This window comes from Aquila chrysaetos, chromosome 12 (assembly GCF_900496995.4).
Source record: "Aquila chrysaetos chrysaetos chromosome 12, bAquChr1.4, whole genome shotgun sequence".
NCBI classification, from domain to species: domain Eukaryota; kingdom Metazoa; phylum Chordata; class Aves; order Accipitriformes; family Accipitridae; genus Aquila; species Aquila chrysaetos.
In genome coordinates, this window is record NC_044015.1 from 28,810,967 (window position 1) to 28,826,291 (window position 15,325).

The following is a 15,325-nucleotide window of genomic DNA, read 5'->3' on the forward strand; positions in this document are numbered from 1 at the left end:
CTTAATAATATTCTCAACTCATGTATCTCCAAAATTATTCTTTAGTTAAATCAGGAAAAGGAGAGGCATTAGTTACCATTTTCTGTTTCCGCTCCCTCTGGATTCATCCCAAGACAGTATCATATATAGCTGCTGTCCCAATCACATTCTCTAAATGGGTCTTTTTATAACAAGTTAAACCTAAACATCTGTTCATCAGTTAGTCTGGAGCAGTGCTCTTGACATGTTTTTGTGGTTTTTGTTAAAATGCATTGGGGTCACCTGCATGCACTGCAGAGGCAAGCAGAAACCTTTGCTTTAGTTCTTTCCCATAAGCACTGGCACAAATTGGCACAGATTTGTGCATATTTTAATATATAGAGCAAGAACAGTTTAAGCATACGACAAAGAATGTAACTTCCTCTCAGTTTACAACATTTCCTCCTGTGAGGCAAGATACCTATTGTGCCTAGATTCCTTTCGGCTCACTGAATTTTGATTTATTTTAGCAAGGCAATAAGGCAATATTCATGGCTGGAAACACAAATACACTTTCTGGATTGTGTCTCTGTTGAAATGATGCGATTCTTTAAATCCTGAGGCAGAACAGAGAACCATAGATGTTTCTGGTGGATCAAGACTGTATTGCTTGCATCTAATTAAGAAATACTGCTGACTTTCATGCTGAGATTGGGACATCTTTTTCTTTTAATATGAGAGGACAGGACATATGATGTTGTGTGTAGATGAGTGCAAAGGGCAATGACAGTCACAACACACAGTGGTGAAAATAGTCGTGTAAGTAATTATAAAGCATGACATAAACTGTTGCAAATTATTTTCAGTTCATCCTAACTTCCTGATCTGCCTCTTGTATGTTAACCCCATTCCCCCCACCGGAAATTAATGCAAGATTGCAACCTCTTAGCAATTTAAAGTTACTTTTTAAAGCAATTCAGTCAATGTATTTCTCCCCCTTTTCTAACAATTTGAAATGTCTTCAAAAAATGTGTGCATGTTCAAGGCCAGAAACAGATTATAGTGTGGGATAGTCTAAAGTCTCTTTATCTTAAAACCCTGCAGGTTTAAAATGGTATCTTTGTACCTCTGGAAAAGGATCATTACCAGGCTTTCACTGGGGATATTGCACTCTAAAAATTGGCATTTTTGATGCACAGAAGTTATTTTGGGTCACATTTAGAGGGATACTTGGGTGTCTTTTTTTGTGACTACTTCTTTACCCTGCATAAAATTAGAACAATTACAACTCTAAAATTAGGGGCCAGGAACTTTAAAAATATGTTTTAATTCAAAATACAGTAGCAAGTTCCTTCTCCCTAAAAGGCTAGTGAGAAACCATATTCAAACCATTATCATTACGTTTTATAGGTTTTTATTGCACTCATTAAGTATGGTGTTAATTTCCGTTCTTCAGAACAGGTACACACCAATTAAAATTTGTGTCACTAAACCACTCTGTATTATTATCTACCAGAAAAATTATAGCTTGTGTATTGGTGATATCCTTATGATAAATTGTGAAGTCGGTCCTTGATCAATACTGTTCTATTGTCTATTTTTAATACTTATACTCTGCCTAATGTTATTTTCTGAACTAGACCTCAGAAATGGATGGTGGTTTTGTGGTATTTCATGATTGCTCTTCATGTGTATTCTTTTTGCATATTTGGTTATGAAGAGGAAGAATTACATAGTCCTTTAAAGAAGAAAAAAATAGTCCAAATGGAGAATGTTACTAGAAAAATAGGTGAGGCTACCTAAGTGCAGATTCCTAAAAAGGTACCAAGAGCTAACATAAGTTTTATTACAGAAGGATTCTATGACACCACAACCTGAAGTTGGAAAATGTTATCTGTACATTAGCTTTGAAAATATCTGGCCCTTTGCAGTGAAGTTTGTACTTAATGTAAGAATTGCTTAAAATGTGATGTCTGGTAGACTATCTGTGGGTGGAGATATTAACATTCTTAGGATCAAGGTTTCCATACTAAATATGACATTATAAAAAAATTTCAATTCTGTGTTACAATGAAATCAAGAAAAGGCACGAGAAAGAAGGGAGGAGGACAGAGAGAAAATGATTATGAACCACAAAATGGCAGTTACTCAAAATAATTAGAAAATGCCTGTGGGACATAATAATTCAATGTCTTTTTCTGTTTAAATCAGGATTTGTACTTCTGTTTCTCAGTCCCACATGAGCCACCTCACTGCTGTACACCGGTCCAAGTGTAGGGCAAGAAAAAGAAGAAAGCCTTTCTTCCATTTATAGCTGATACATTTAAATTCATCTAACTTCACACTTGCATGAACACTTTGTGTCAACGTAGGGGTGTCTTCTACAGAAGAATCCAAGCAAGGTGTATGCAGGCTTATCCTCAATAAAGTATAATTCAGCAGTTTATCTTGGAGATGGGTGACCTGACCTTTACATTGGGGGTCATATGTTTAAAAACTACACAACTTCTTAATGACTCCAATTTAAAGTCAGTAGCCAGTGGTGCAAAAAACACAGAAACAAAGAGCTCGGTGGAATGCTATGATAGGACAATACTAGGCTACAGGGAAGGGCTGAAAGTGAAAGAACAGTAAAAGTAAGCTGAAAGCTTTTCCACAAGCCTAATTAGAAGAAAAGAAAAGAAAAGAAAAAAAAGAAAAAGAAAAAAAGAAGTAAAAAAAAAAAAAAGACAGATGGAGTTCAGTTGGCTAATTTTCTACCTGACTGCCTGGATGAAAAACAGAGATGTACTGACCTTGTCCATCTGTATTTCTTAGAAGTTCAAATAGTCAGTCTGCTCTGGTTAACCAAAAAGCCTAGGTTGAATAGTTACTAACTGAACCCTAATCACTCATAAAATGTTTCTTAATATTACAAAAAGGTCAGAAATGTTCCTTGCAGGTATGTTCTGCTATTCATCCTGAAAATATCACTTTTCAATATCAGATGGGTGAACAGCTTTAGCTAAAATAAGAGCAGAATCTAAACTGTCACCAAAAGCTTACAGTAAACCTATTTTTTTTTAATTCACCCCCAAAATTTCAAAATAGCTTTGTACCTCATTGACTTGTTTTTCACTTTCACACTTCATTTCCTACTTCTGGCCACCGAAGAACAAATATGAACATCTCGAGATCAAAGGTGGTCTTTTAGATTAGATTACCTCAAGTAAATTAAACCCTCAGCTCCTCTTGACTATGACTTTCTAACCAAAAAAGACAGTTACTGAAAAAATCATATTTGCAGTTCAGGTTTTGTATTTTATCACATTTTGATCAAAATTACTTACTCACTATCAATATTTTAAAACATTTTAAGCTCTTCCATCCTTTAAAAGTACTATTAATGGCTTATGTAATGCTAACCTTAATAATCTCTCTTGTCCCAATAACAATGATTTCTTAATTACAATGGGATTGACAGAGTGATTTGATTAAAGTAACTGGAAACTAATATAGATGGATTGGGTGAATGGTGCACCTAACTTGCCACACAAAGTTCTCTGATGCATTTCCATTTTTATTATGCTAAGCATCATTGCAGGCATCTGGAAATGGCCATTTTTTATATATTTAGCAAGTTCCCCAAAGTGTTATTTTTGAGAGTTGCTAGTTTATGAAGTAGAGCTAAAGGGCAGACACACAGCTTCTATTTCACATTGGACCCATCAATTTTCAGGTTTGGGTTTTTGTGTTTTTTTAACAGATATTTGCAAGTATAAATTTTCCACTCCAAGTGATTCCTTTCTAATGCCAAAGTAAAGTTTACAAGCCCCTTGTTAAGTACCTGCAAAGAGTTTTAATGTCATTTGTCAAGAAATCGAACACCTATCAAGAGTTTGCTTTTGCTTCAGTTCATACAAGTGATCCTACCTTTAGTCACAGGATCAGTGATGTACACAAGTGCCAAAGGGTTTTTTCTGAATCTCAACTGGTTTGGGACTGGCAGCTGGAAGAGTCAAGTCTTCTCATTACTGCTCATTCCTGAGCTCAGCATGAGTGGAAGATCCTGACTTATGAAGAGGAAAGGTACTGCAGATATGTCACAACACCTCTGAGAGTTACCACTCCATGTCTTCAGATGATGGAGCTTAAATTATAAGTCATTTATGGTAGACATAAACCTGTGATATTGCCCTGTAGCCAATATCTACATCAGCAAAACTCTTAAACTCTGACAACCTTTGAAAGCATAGGCTTTTCTTTCTATTTTCCTTAAATAAAAAATTAGGGGGTTATTCTAATTTATTTCAGTCAAATGAAAAAGAAAAAAGAATCCAGACCTCGTACCATGAATATCAAGAGACCCTCAAACTCAGCATGTCTCCCTGACTGTCAATAAGGAAAAGGGAATATTTCTTATAATTTGCCTGTTTTTTTCTAGCTGTTTGAGTAGTCCTGGCAGTTTTAGTTTCCTCTGCACCTTTCAGTCATGCCAGGAAGGCTAACAGTATTGGGATCATTCTTTTACCATATGTTTCTCAAATCGCCACTGTTCTTCTCAGTGCCCTGAATTGCCCGTGCTTGCATGCTGTGCCTTAAATTGTTACATGTTGCTTTGGCAATTCAGGTATTAACCATGTCCCTATCACTCTTGCTTAGAGATTTATTCCTCTGAGCTATTTATATCTTGGTTTTATTAAAGGGTTGGGAATAGCCTGATTCCAGCTGCTACTGCTCACTTTCAAATGCTGTTTATTTTCTTCTATGCTTTCCTGTTTAGGAGTCTTGGCTATTTATTGGAGTAAAGGACATGTCTATGTGTCTTGGCCACCCGTGAAGATATTCGTTGTTTTGCCCCTTGAATAAAATTGGTCTGACTTATGTACTGCCATATAAATTTTGTAGGCGTTTGTTTCTACTTCTCTCAGAGCAAACCTTTTTTTTTTTTTTTTGATGCTGCCCAATCCTAATATATATCTTTTAACTTCTCTTAACTTCCAACTGTCACCTTCTCTGTCTTTTTTTATGTTGGCTTTTGCTTAAGTAATTTTTTTGTGAAATTTCACCAGTTCTGTGCATGTTCTGTGGCATTTCAAAAGGAGCTAATGTACCGAAAGAGTAGAAATGTCACCTTTCTCCAAAAGTAAATGACTGTTGCTCTCATTGCTGCTTTATTTGACATTTCTGGCATTCAGCTAGTTAATATTACTGATAAAAAGGGAGGATTTGGATGGTCATGACCATGTTATACCTTATTATGTCTTCTTAATACAGAAGTGACCAGGTCCACATTGCCTAAAGCTGAGAAATGGACTTCTAAGGAATGTAACATTACATATAACGTTGTGCTCCCAGCTGAGAAAATGTATCTGCTCTGTGTTGAAAAGTGGGCAGCCCACTGTGTACCTGAGACAGGCAGTGCCCTAACAGTAAATTCCATCATGCTTAATGTGTGAACACATTTATAGAGTCTCCCAATTTATCATATGTTGTAAACTAATATTTGCCTTGTCTCTAAGGCAAGACTTCAAAGAAAAAAAAATCCAAGGAAACTGGACAGAATATTTTAAAAGATTTAACACTTCTTTTTCTTCTTTCATTTTTCCCCTTGGTATTTTTAGCCTTATTTCCTTTTGGTCTATCTCTACTTGTGGCAAGCATGACTGATCTGTTTTATTAAAGTCAGTAGGATTGTGCTCAGTGTAGGCAGATGATTTAAACTTGTGTCCTTCCTATCTTTTCTGAGACCATTTGGGAATTCTTAGTCCTGAAATGACTGTGGATCATCACAGCTTACTCTAATGTAGAAGGAAGGAAACTCCTAATCAGCATTGCTGTTAATGCTCATGATAGTGAATTGTGAGTTCTTTGACCATCTTTTCATATAGACTTGAAACTGGCTGATGGCCATTTCTTGAAAACACTTCGAACTTAACTGACCAACAAGGGGGTTTATATTCCCCTTCTTTATTGTGAAATGTATATTTGACTTATTTGGAGTAGAAATTAACTTTTAACTTAAAAACACAATGACAAAATGTTAAAGCATCACCAGATCTGGTATGCAAATACTTTTAAAAATAATGTTAGAAGATTCTTTTGGAGTTGCAAACAAAGAGCTCAGAAATACTGCAGTAATGTTGATAACAGTGAGATTTTTAGTTCTGCTCACTGAAAAATGAGTCTTGTGCACTTGCGTTATGTTTTTGTCAGCTCTCCTTCAGCTTTCCCAATGGTTACAGAACTTGCTGGCCAATTTTATTAATGTTTAACAAAGAGACAAAGTTCATCTTTGAAAGTTCCTACAGGTAAAATATAATGGTAAGCAAGACCCATATTTTTCCTCTGTGGGAAAAGTTGTTCTGTTTGGCTAAATCAATGCTACCCTGATAACGCGCATGTTCAGCTTGAAATGAAGCAAAACGTAAACTGCCTCTAGTCCAACCGATAATGAGGGAACACAGAGTACTGAGAGACAAAGAAGACAGTTTTGAAGGAAGATGCTCTGAATAGGGAGAATGCAGTCATTGTAAAGTAATTTTTGGGATGCAAGATATCTGTAACAAACCAGACATCTTTGGTCCTACTGCTCATTGAATAACCGTCCCTTCCTTTTTTTCCATTAGTGAAAACCATGTTTGCCTAAGTCCAGTTATTTGGTTTGGATATAACTAACTACTCAATGGACTTAGTAAGTACACTTGAATCATTCTAGACAAAACGCTCTGAGAGCACCATTAGATGCTCTGTAAAATCCATCTACTAAGTATAAAAAGTGAACAATCAACACTGATAGAAAGCCACTGTGATCAAGTCAGTTATTTTAGCGACTCCTGGAAAGATGTCTTAATAACTACATCTGTAACTAAGCCATGTGTATCTAGGGGGATATGCAAAATAAGTGCAATAGAAACTTAGATGCTATGTGTGTGGCTTTGAACCGTATTAAAAGCCAATTCTTAGGGATTATAGCTAAATGTACACACTGAAGCTTTTTAAAACATTATTTTCTCTTTCTTGGTGAATTGGAAGGATAAAACAGCTATGTAAAAAAGAAGTTGAATAGTTGTCCAGCTCCCATGAAAATGAATGTGAATTGGTCATCCAAATTCCCTGAGCAACTCTGAAAACATCAAAGCCATTCCTAATTATAAAAAAAGTACAGCGGTATCTACAAAGTATAACTCTTTGAGTTCTAATAGCACCTGGGGCTAAGTTGAGCAGAATTTGGTTAAGTACAGTACGAGTATGATTTTTTTAATAAAACAGAAGGATTTTTTATTTTATTTAAATGTCAGAGGAGAAATAGTTTTGAAGTATATTGATGCTGTCATAAATTAGGGCCAGGAGCCAGGCAAGTAATGCACTATATATTAATATTTTCATCCTAATTCAAACTACAAGAATCATCTGCATAGTGAAGAAAAAAAGAATCCAGCCAAACTCTTTTCATTAAAATCCTGAGTCATGTTATCTGGCTTAATGTAGATTTACTGTTGATGTTTCGCACTGGTTTCACATACAGTTTTCCCTGAGTCATCTGCCAAACCGTTGAAAGATCTGGAGTCAGTTTTACAGTAAATTCTAATCAGAGCTATGTCAAGGATTGAATCTCTTGCACTTCCCTTGCATTGCATTAATGGGGGAATAAAAGTGGTTCATGTTTAGTCTGTGAAAGGTACAAGATTCCGCAGACTAATTTCATTAAAATCTGTATCAGTCTGGTGGCACTTTTCCTTCAGTGTTTCTCTCTAGCTACTAAATGTAAATGCAGTAAAGGTTTCCTTCTTTCTGCCTTTCCCTTTTCTTCATTTCAGCCTTTACTCTTCTCTCTCACAGGGGAGAGGCTGATAAAACGAAGGAAAAGATCTTTTTTTTTTCTTATACAGAAGAACTGGCATCCAGTTTTAGTTGATCTGGGACAATGAAAGGAAACTAAAATTAGAGGTTTAAAAAAATCTCAGGAGATATTTTAAGGTAAACAGGAAAGGAGCATGAAACAAGGAAATATGGTAGTGAAAAACTAGAATTGAAAATAGAAAATGAAGGGTTGATGGAAGACAAGAAAAGACAGGAGACAATTTAAATTGAAGAGAATAGAGGGATATGAAGGAAAGGCAAAATTTGGGGGAAGAGACAAAGAGGTTTAATGGATCATGTTATTTAGTCAAACAATAGTTCCAAACATTCTTGGAAGCTTCTGGAGAATTCAGCATTTGCTTCATAATGCTGAGTGGGTCTGAGCTGCAATGGGAATATTAGTTATTCAAGCGTCAGTGAGGGTTTAGACATGTGACTAGGCAATAAATAAGAGAAGGCATTATAACAGTTCTGAACTATTTTTGGCAACCAACATTCTGGGAGCAACAAGTAAAGGATTTAAAGAATTTAATTCCCATTTCTATTGGAAAATGCTTCTACGTGGTCCTCCTCCCCCTGAAAATCCCAAATCAGATTTGCAGCAAATAGGGACATTATGTTGTGTCTTCTCAAAAGAAAAAAAATTTAAAAGTGGGTTGAAGTAAAAGTCAGGTGTAATGAGGAAAATTGATTGTGCCAAATAATGAAAGAAAAGTTTTTTAAAATAAATTCAATACATTTGTAATGATAACAATGAAAAATGAGAAAAAAAACGGTGTCTTATCTTACCACACATTACATACTGAAAGGGGATGGAACCATCAAAGCAAAATAACTTGAAGAACTAATTCAAAAAAGACCTTGGAGAAATTGAAATTTTATAAACAGCTACTCAGCATTACTGGAAACTTAGAAAATTCTTTACAACCATAAATAGTTGAAAGAAGGAGCCATGCACAGGCTAGAGAATAGCACAGATATAACAGCAGAAATGAGGAAACAGCATAAGTTCATTTTTGGTTTATTGCATGTAAGATTTGGTGCCAAATTGTTACAATAAAATGCAGAATGTTTAAATGCAGTAATATAAACTTGAGAAGCTAAGTATGTGAGGCAACGTTTGCTATGTTCTTTTTTGTATATAGTAAATTACTATTCTGCAATCCTAGCAGAGCACATGCAGTCACTTCTAAAAATATATTTAGTACTTTTATATGCTCAGTATTGTGCATAATTGCCTCAGTGAAAACAGTTGCACATCTATTTGCTAATAAAGCAAAGATCACTTGTACTCCAAGACATATTAAAGACATATTGCCAGCCTAATACCTATACCGTTGTCCTCTTTAGTTGTCTGTATCTCTAGCCATGACAATGTGGATTTTCTAATTGAGCAGAAGTGTATCAACAGTGAATTACATTAAATTGGTGTGTTTTGTTTAGAGTCCTATTTTGTATTTTGCACTTGGTCAGTGCAAGAAGCAGATTAGGACAGAGCAATATGATCCTGTGGTCTTCAACTCTTCTCTGCTTTGAGCCTGCTTTGTACCTGCCTCAGTGCTTACCTCTCAGTGTGGCGCAGGAAAGAAGAAAGTCAGGATTTTGATGCTGGCTCTTCCATGGAAGGTCTTTCCTCCCAGTTCTTGTCCTTACCGTTTTCTATAGGAATTTTGGCTTTGCCATAAAGCAGTGTAGGACAGAGAGAGACAATCATCTGAAATTATCTTGAGTGGCATTGCAATTATTTTGAAAAGTATGTCAATAGTCATTCCGCTGAACACTTTTATTAGAATTGTCAAGTAAAAAAGTAAAATCAACTAATATGAACTTACTCTGGTGTCTTTAGAAGTAGGTTTTTAGATTTCTACTTATGCAGAGTGGTCTTCTAAGTTTTGAAAATTCAGAGATGCTGAAAACAAGTACAGCTCAGAAACAAAGCAGGAAAGCTTGCATAACTGATTTTTTTTTTCATTTAGGAGCCAGCAAAAGAGCAAACAAAAGCATCCTGGACCTAACCAATTCTGGTTTCTCTTCTTTTTTCTCTTTTTTTTCCCCCAGTACATGAAAAAAAAGTAACTGCACATACAACAGATGTTATCTATCCAGAAGAGTACACAAAATTAAAGAAATTAAAGACATTTCTAGTGGCACTCATGTTTTGGTTAAACTGATAACAATAACTATTCTAGCTTTGTTTTGCTTGAGGAGTAAGAGCACAATACTAAGAACATAATTCCATAAGCAGCAGCACCATGCCCCAGAAGCTGCAGGAGGTTATGGGCAAAAAGCTTTTAATAGCCTTCTACAAGGTATAAAGTACCAGAAATACAGTGCTTGCACTGAAGGGAGGAGTTAGTCACATATTAAATAGTTTCTCCATAAATACAAAAATGTATTTGGAGACAGATCTACCAAAGGTTAAAAATGAGTCTCATTTTCTTGAAATTCACATGGTTATTTCTGTTTTGACCAGATGGATTCGACCTTTCACCGTTACAGTGTTAAAAATCTCCTTTATACATGCGTATTCTAATTTTTCCCAGCCTTTTAAGGAAGAACCATATTAAGAAATACCTGAAAATATTAGCTGAGATGCAAGAGAACAATTTAGCTGGAGGGAAATAAATTCAAAGAGAGTGTCTGGAGCATCAGAAAGTTATTCTAACTTTTACCCTGAAGATTTCAAACCTTTCAACTTTATCTACTGTGGCAACAACATTTGTTACGGCTTTTACAGTTTTGACCTCACTTTGCTTTTTCTGTAGCTTTTCTAGGTTGGGGGTAATGGTGGGGGTATTTTGGCTCTCTTGTGATATGTTCCTAGGTCCCCCTCTTGGAAACAATTTTCCGGGTATCCAATGTGTAAAACTTCATCCAACAAAATTAATTCCCAATAATTATTGCAGAAAACATTGCAGGTATAACTCACTGATTGTGCCTTCTGCTCCCATCTGCCTAGCCACATTACACCAGTGCCTATCACCACTCCAGCCAATGCCAGAAGAAGAATGTAAGGGAACATTATTTGGGGCCTAATTAACAAAACTGTGATATCTGAGATTGAATCAGTGGGGTTTCAAACTCTGTGGTAATCAGACCATAGACCATTCACTGGCCATGGAATTGTCCCTTAATGTCATTTTAGAAAAGTCCAATAAGTAGCTCAAAAAAAAAGAAATGATTCCACAAAGAAATGATGCAATCCAAGATAAATTCACAAGTAAAAAAACCCCTCCATATTAACATAGCAGCATGAAATGACTTACATAGACTAGGAAGCTCAGGTAAGGATTGAATGTGGTATGTAAATAAGTAACAGAAAGTGCCGCTTTCATAATACTGGCTTCATCCCCATTGCAACTAGGATTAAAATTTCAGCCCTGACCTGTGACTTTCATTACTTTTGAGGGTTTGTCTCAGGTTATTAACATCATTTTATTGCAGTACTACTATGTAAATTATAGAAGAAGTGAAATATGCCAGGTACTATGTAATTATTCCTCTATATTCACAATAAAGCACAATTGAACATATGGCAGACATGGTTAACTGTACTTTATGCTAATCTCTGCATACTATTTAGCTCACCTAATTAACTATACATGGTATACTAGACACTGCCTTGCAGCAGAAAATCAGGGAGGAATCCTCTGGATGAAACATTAAATGCCTAAGAGAAGAGGAAAATCAATATCATACTCTATTATGACTTCCTTTCCTCTCAACTGTCTGTTTCTTTATTTTTAAACATCTATTCTTTCCTCAGTAGCCAAGACAGAAACTTTGGACCAGATCTGGCCTTTTTTATCAGTAGAATACTGCCAACTTCTTTAATAATCGTATTATTATACAATGCTCAGGAAAAACAAATGTTGAAGTATTTAAACATTCTTCTCAGAAACCCATCCAGTAAGGGAACCACAATCAATTCCAATTGACCTATACATGTAGTCAGACCAAGTAACTAAATTTTTTTAAAGGTAAAAATCTGGTTTTGAATTAGATTCAAATCTTAACTTGTAAATTGTAGGTTTATTATAGAAAATCATCAAATTCCAAGTATATGGTAATTGAAAAATAAAATTGCTTTTTTCTTAGCTGTTGTAGATTATTAAGAAGCAAAAATTTGCCAAAAGGATATACCCTCTTTGTTTGAACTTAGATAAAGATGAAATAAAAAGCATTTATTCATAGTCTAAAAATTCTTTGTATGATTACCGATACACAAATAGCAAATAGTACCCAACTGTCCTTAACATGCAGGGCACAATCTGTTGCAAGGAACATAGCAGGCTCCATGGATAACTATATACCTGCTGACCACTTTCAAATGTGTTACAGGAAAAATTATCTAGCAATGATGGACCAAGCTGGGGAAGAGGTGTCCTGGCTAACAGAGACAGATGGTAAAGTAGCTTCAAAACCAGGGGAACCTGAGGCAGTGTGGCCTGTTCCCATGTACACAAGCTGCACTTAGCTTGGGCTGCTCCCTGACTCAAGTTCTGCAGTATGATTAGGAAAAGCAGCCCTCTTTCTGGTAGCCTCCTTCAGGTGATGTTGGTTTAAATTGCTGACAGCCAGTTCAGAGCCCATCTTGAATGTGTTTGTGGGCTCATCAAGCATTTGTTACTGTTCACATTAATTTTATTTTCTTAAGGCTCCAAGCTTAACCTTTATCTAGAGATTGCTGCAGTAACACTATTTTTGATGTAGCAAGGATATCCTCAGCCAGAGAGAGCAATCACAGACCTCTGTCTCAATGATAGAATATATATACTGAGTTGCTTGTTGCAGCTGTCTGTCTTCCAGTATAACAACCACACCCCTTAGGGCAATCTTGGCGAGCCAATGATCAATATACCCATGCAATTAAAGGAGCAATATTGCTTTTACAATTTCCTCCAGCCAACCTCAGTTGCTTCAATCTTGTCTAGGGATGACTCTCCACCTTGTACTAAAACACATGCCAGTGTTGGACCCTTTGGCCAATTCACCAACACTATTTCCTTTAGAAACCTTAGAGAAAATACCAAGCTTTCTAGAAACCAGGTGTGCAAAATATTTTGGCAAAAAGAAGATGTTTTGTTCTTGGTTGGGTTTTGTGGGGTTTTTTTTCTGTTGGTAGTGCTTACAATTCAGATAAACTTGATTTCTGCCATGGAGTTCTAGAACAATCTTTCTTCACAACAACATGGTTGAATACAGGAACCCTTCGACAAACATAGCTTTTGTATGCTTGTTGTATAATAGTTATAACTTCATGGAAACCTCACGTTACCAAGATACATTATTGTTTGATTTAATAAACAGTTTTTCTTTCTTTTGTTGTCTGCGTGCAGAATACACTTGCTCCTTCATGCACTTTATGCTGCTGCTGTAGAGGGTTATGACTTAATTAAATGTCTCTTCCTTTTTTCTTAAGGTTTTATTTTAGGACCTTTAAAAAAAAAGGCAGTCAACTGCTTGTCTCTGATCTACTTTTATCCCTCTCATTTACAATCTGAGAAAAAATGAGCACACTGGATACCTCCTAGTGAGTGGCTGACAACTGAAGATGAGCAAAAACTAATACTTTGTTATTATCTAGCCTAGAGAAAAGTTTACAGGATAACCAGCTATTGACCTTTCCAAGTAAACATATTTAAGAATTCAGTGGTTGTGGGGAGCTTAGACAAGCCACAGCATGAACCCTTCAGAAAACATCCAAATGCTTGTACTTGAAGTTTAAGTGTATCACTGAAACAATTTTTCTTTTTTAAAATTTGTCTAACATTTCAGACAAACGCAATGGAGCTGAGGTTCCATTTTTCGCATTATATGTATTATAAACTAGGTGTACAGTTCGAACATTTATCAAATGGCACAAGAGCACACTTTAATCAGTACCCTTCACTCCATAAACTTGCAGAGATGCTGCTGCAGTGCTAACCGAAAGCATGCACTGGTGAGGAAATTATGATCACGTTGAAGTACAATAGCAATAGAACCCACCTAGCCTCCTTCCTTCCTTTCTCTCTTTCTTTTCTTCTTTCTCTTTCTTTTTCTTTCTTTCTCTCCATCTTCTTTTTCTTTTCCTTTTTATTTTTTTAAATTGTTTTTTTCCTCTTTCTCTTTGTCATCTACCTTTCTGTTTCTCTTTATCTCCCTTTCTTTTCTTTGTTTTGTAATGGAAAGAGCACTTTCAAATTAACTCATTCAAATTAGGTTTCCATTTAATTGACTATGGCCAGGATTAAAGCAGGGTGTTTTTCTTACAAAATTTAAGGAAAAAAAAGTAAAAAAAGAAGAGCATATTTGTCAATTGCTGCCCATTTGCCATGGTGAGTTCTGTGGCGCATGTTGATACAGAGAGAGCAGGGGATTGTTTTCTGACATGAGTAACCAGAACAGATGAGCTTTACAAGGTTGTTGCTTCCCTTAACTCTTCAGGAAAAAAAAGGTTGAAAATTCACACAAATCTCATTAACTGTGAACACATTTGCTTTAAATAAACTTTCATCAGTTGCCTTGAAGTTTTTCCATACCTTTCTATTCAAGTTGTAAATATACATCCAAACTGAGGATACATCCATTTTTTCTTTCTCTCTAAAATGTTGCACTTGAGTTGTTCGCTTGTTTTCCTGAGGACAGCAACATGCAATGAGATGTGTTATGTCTGATTATATTGGTTTATGTGTTCTGGTACTCTATTCCTGCAGGTTAGGGTTTGGTTGGTGGTAGTTTTTTTTAACTACCTTGTTTATTTTTATGCTAGCTACACTGTAATGTATCATTCCTAGTTAATGTTTGCAAGCTGAAGCATACATGTGTCACAAATCCTGACAGTAAATAATTAAAGTATTTAAATAAACGTGTGTCTGTATGGTAGTTTTGTGGTTGTACAAATTTGTAGAGCAAGACCTTATACTGATCTATAATTATAACTGCTACTGACTAGCATGATCCTTACTGAGTCAGATTAATTTACACATTAAACAGCCATCTGTAGAAATTTTCATAGTACCTTGTTTGCAATGCCAGGGCTCACACGGGGATTCAAAAATTAACTTGGCCTCTGCAGTTTTTTTTTAGCACTGCTATTAGATACATTTGCTGTGAACAAGTTATTCTAGACAGTGACACCTTGTACCCTTTGTCAGTTTTATATCATGATCAGCAGAGGCTTTTTAATATTTTGCATATATAATGACATAGCAATTGGTAGCTAAGAACAGTATTTTACATATACATATATACATATATGTATATGTATATGTATTTTTTTAAGTCCTTGACTCTGTGTTAAAAATCTTTGCAATGCTTCTGAACCAGAACAGATTTGCCATCATCTGTAGTCATAAAAGATAAAAACACAACATATTTTGGCTACAGTAAGAAACATATTGCAAGCCTGTTGATGCTAATTCTCTAAAAAAGGATAACAACTGCAATGTACTGTGTAAGAGTCTTCTTATGCATGAGTGTTTTGTAAGTAAGCACAACTTGTGTGCTATAAAGGGGAGATAACAAAACCCACTTTACCTGA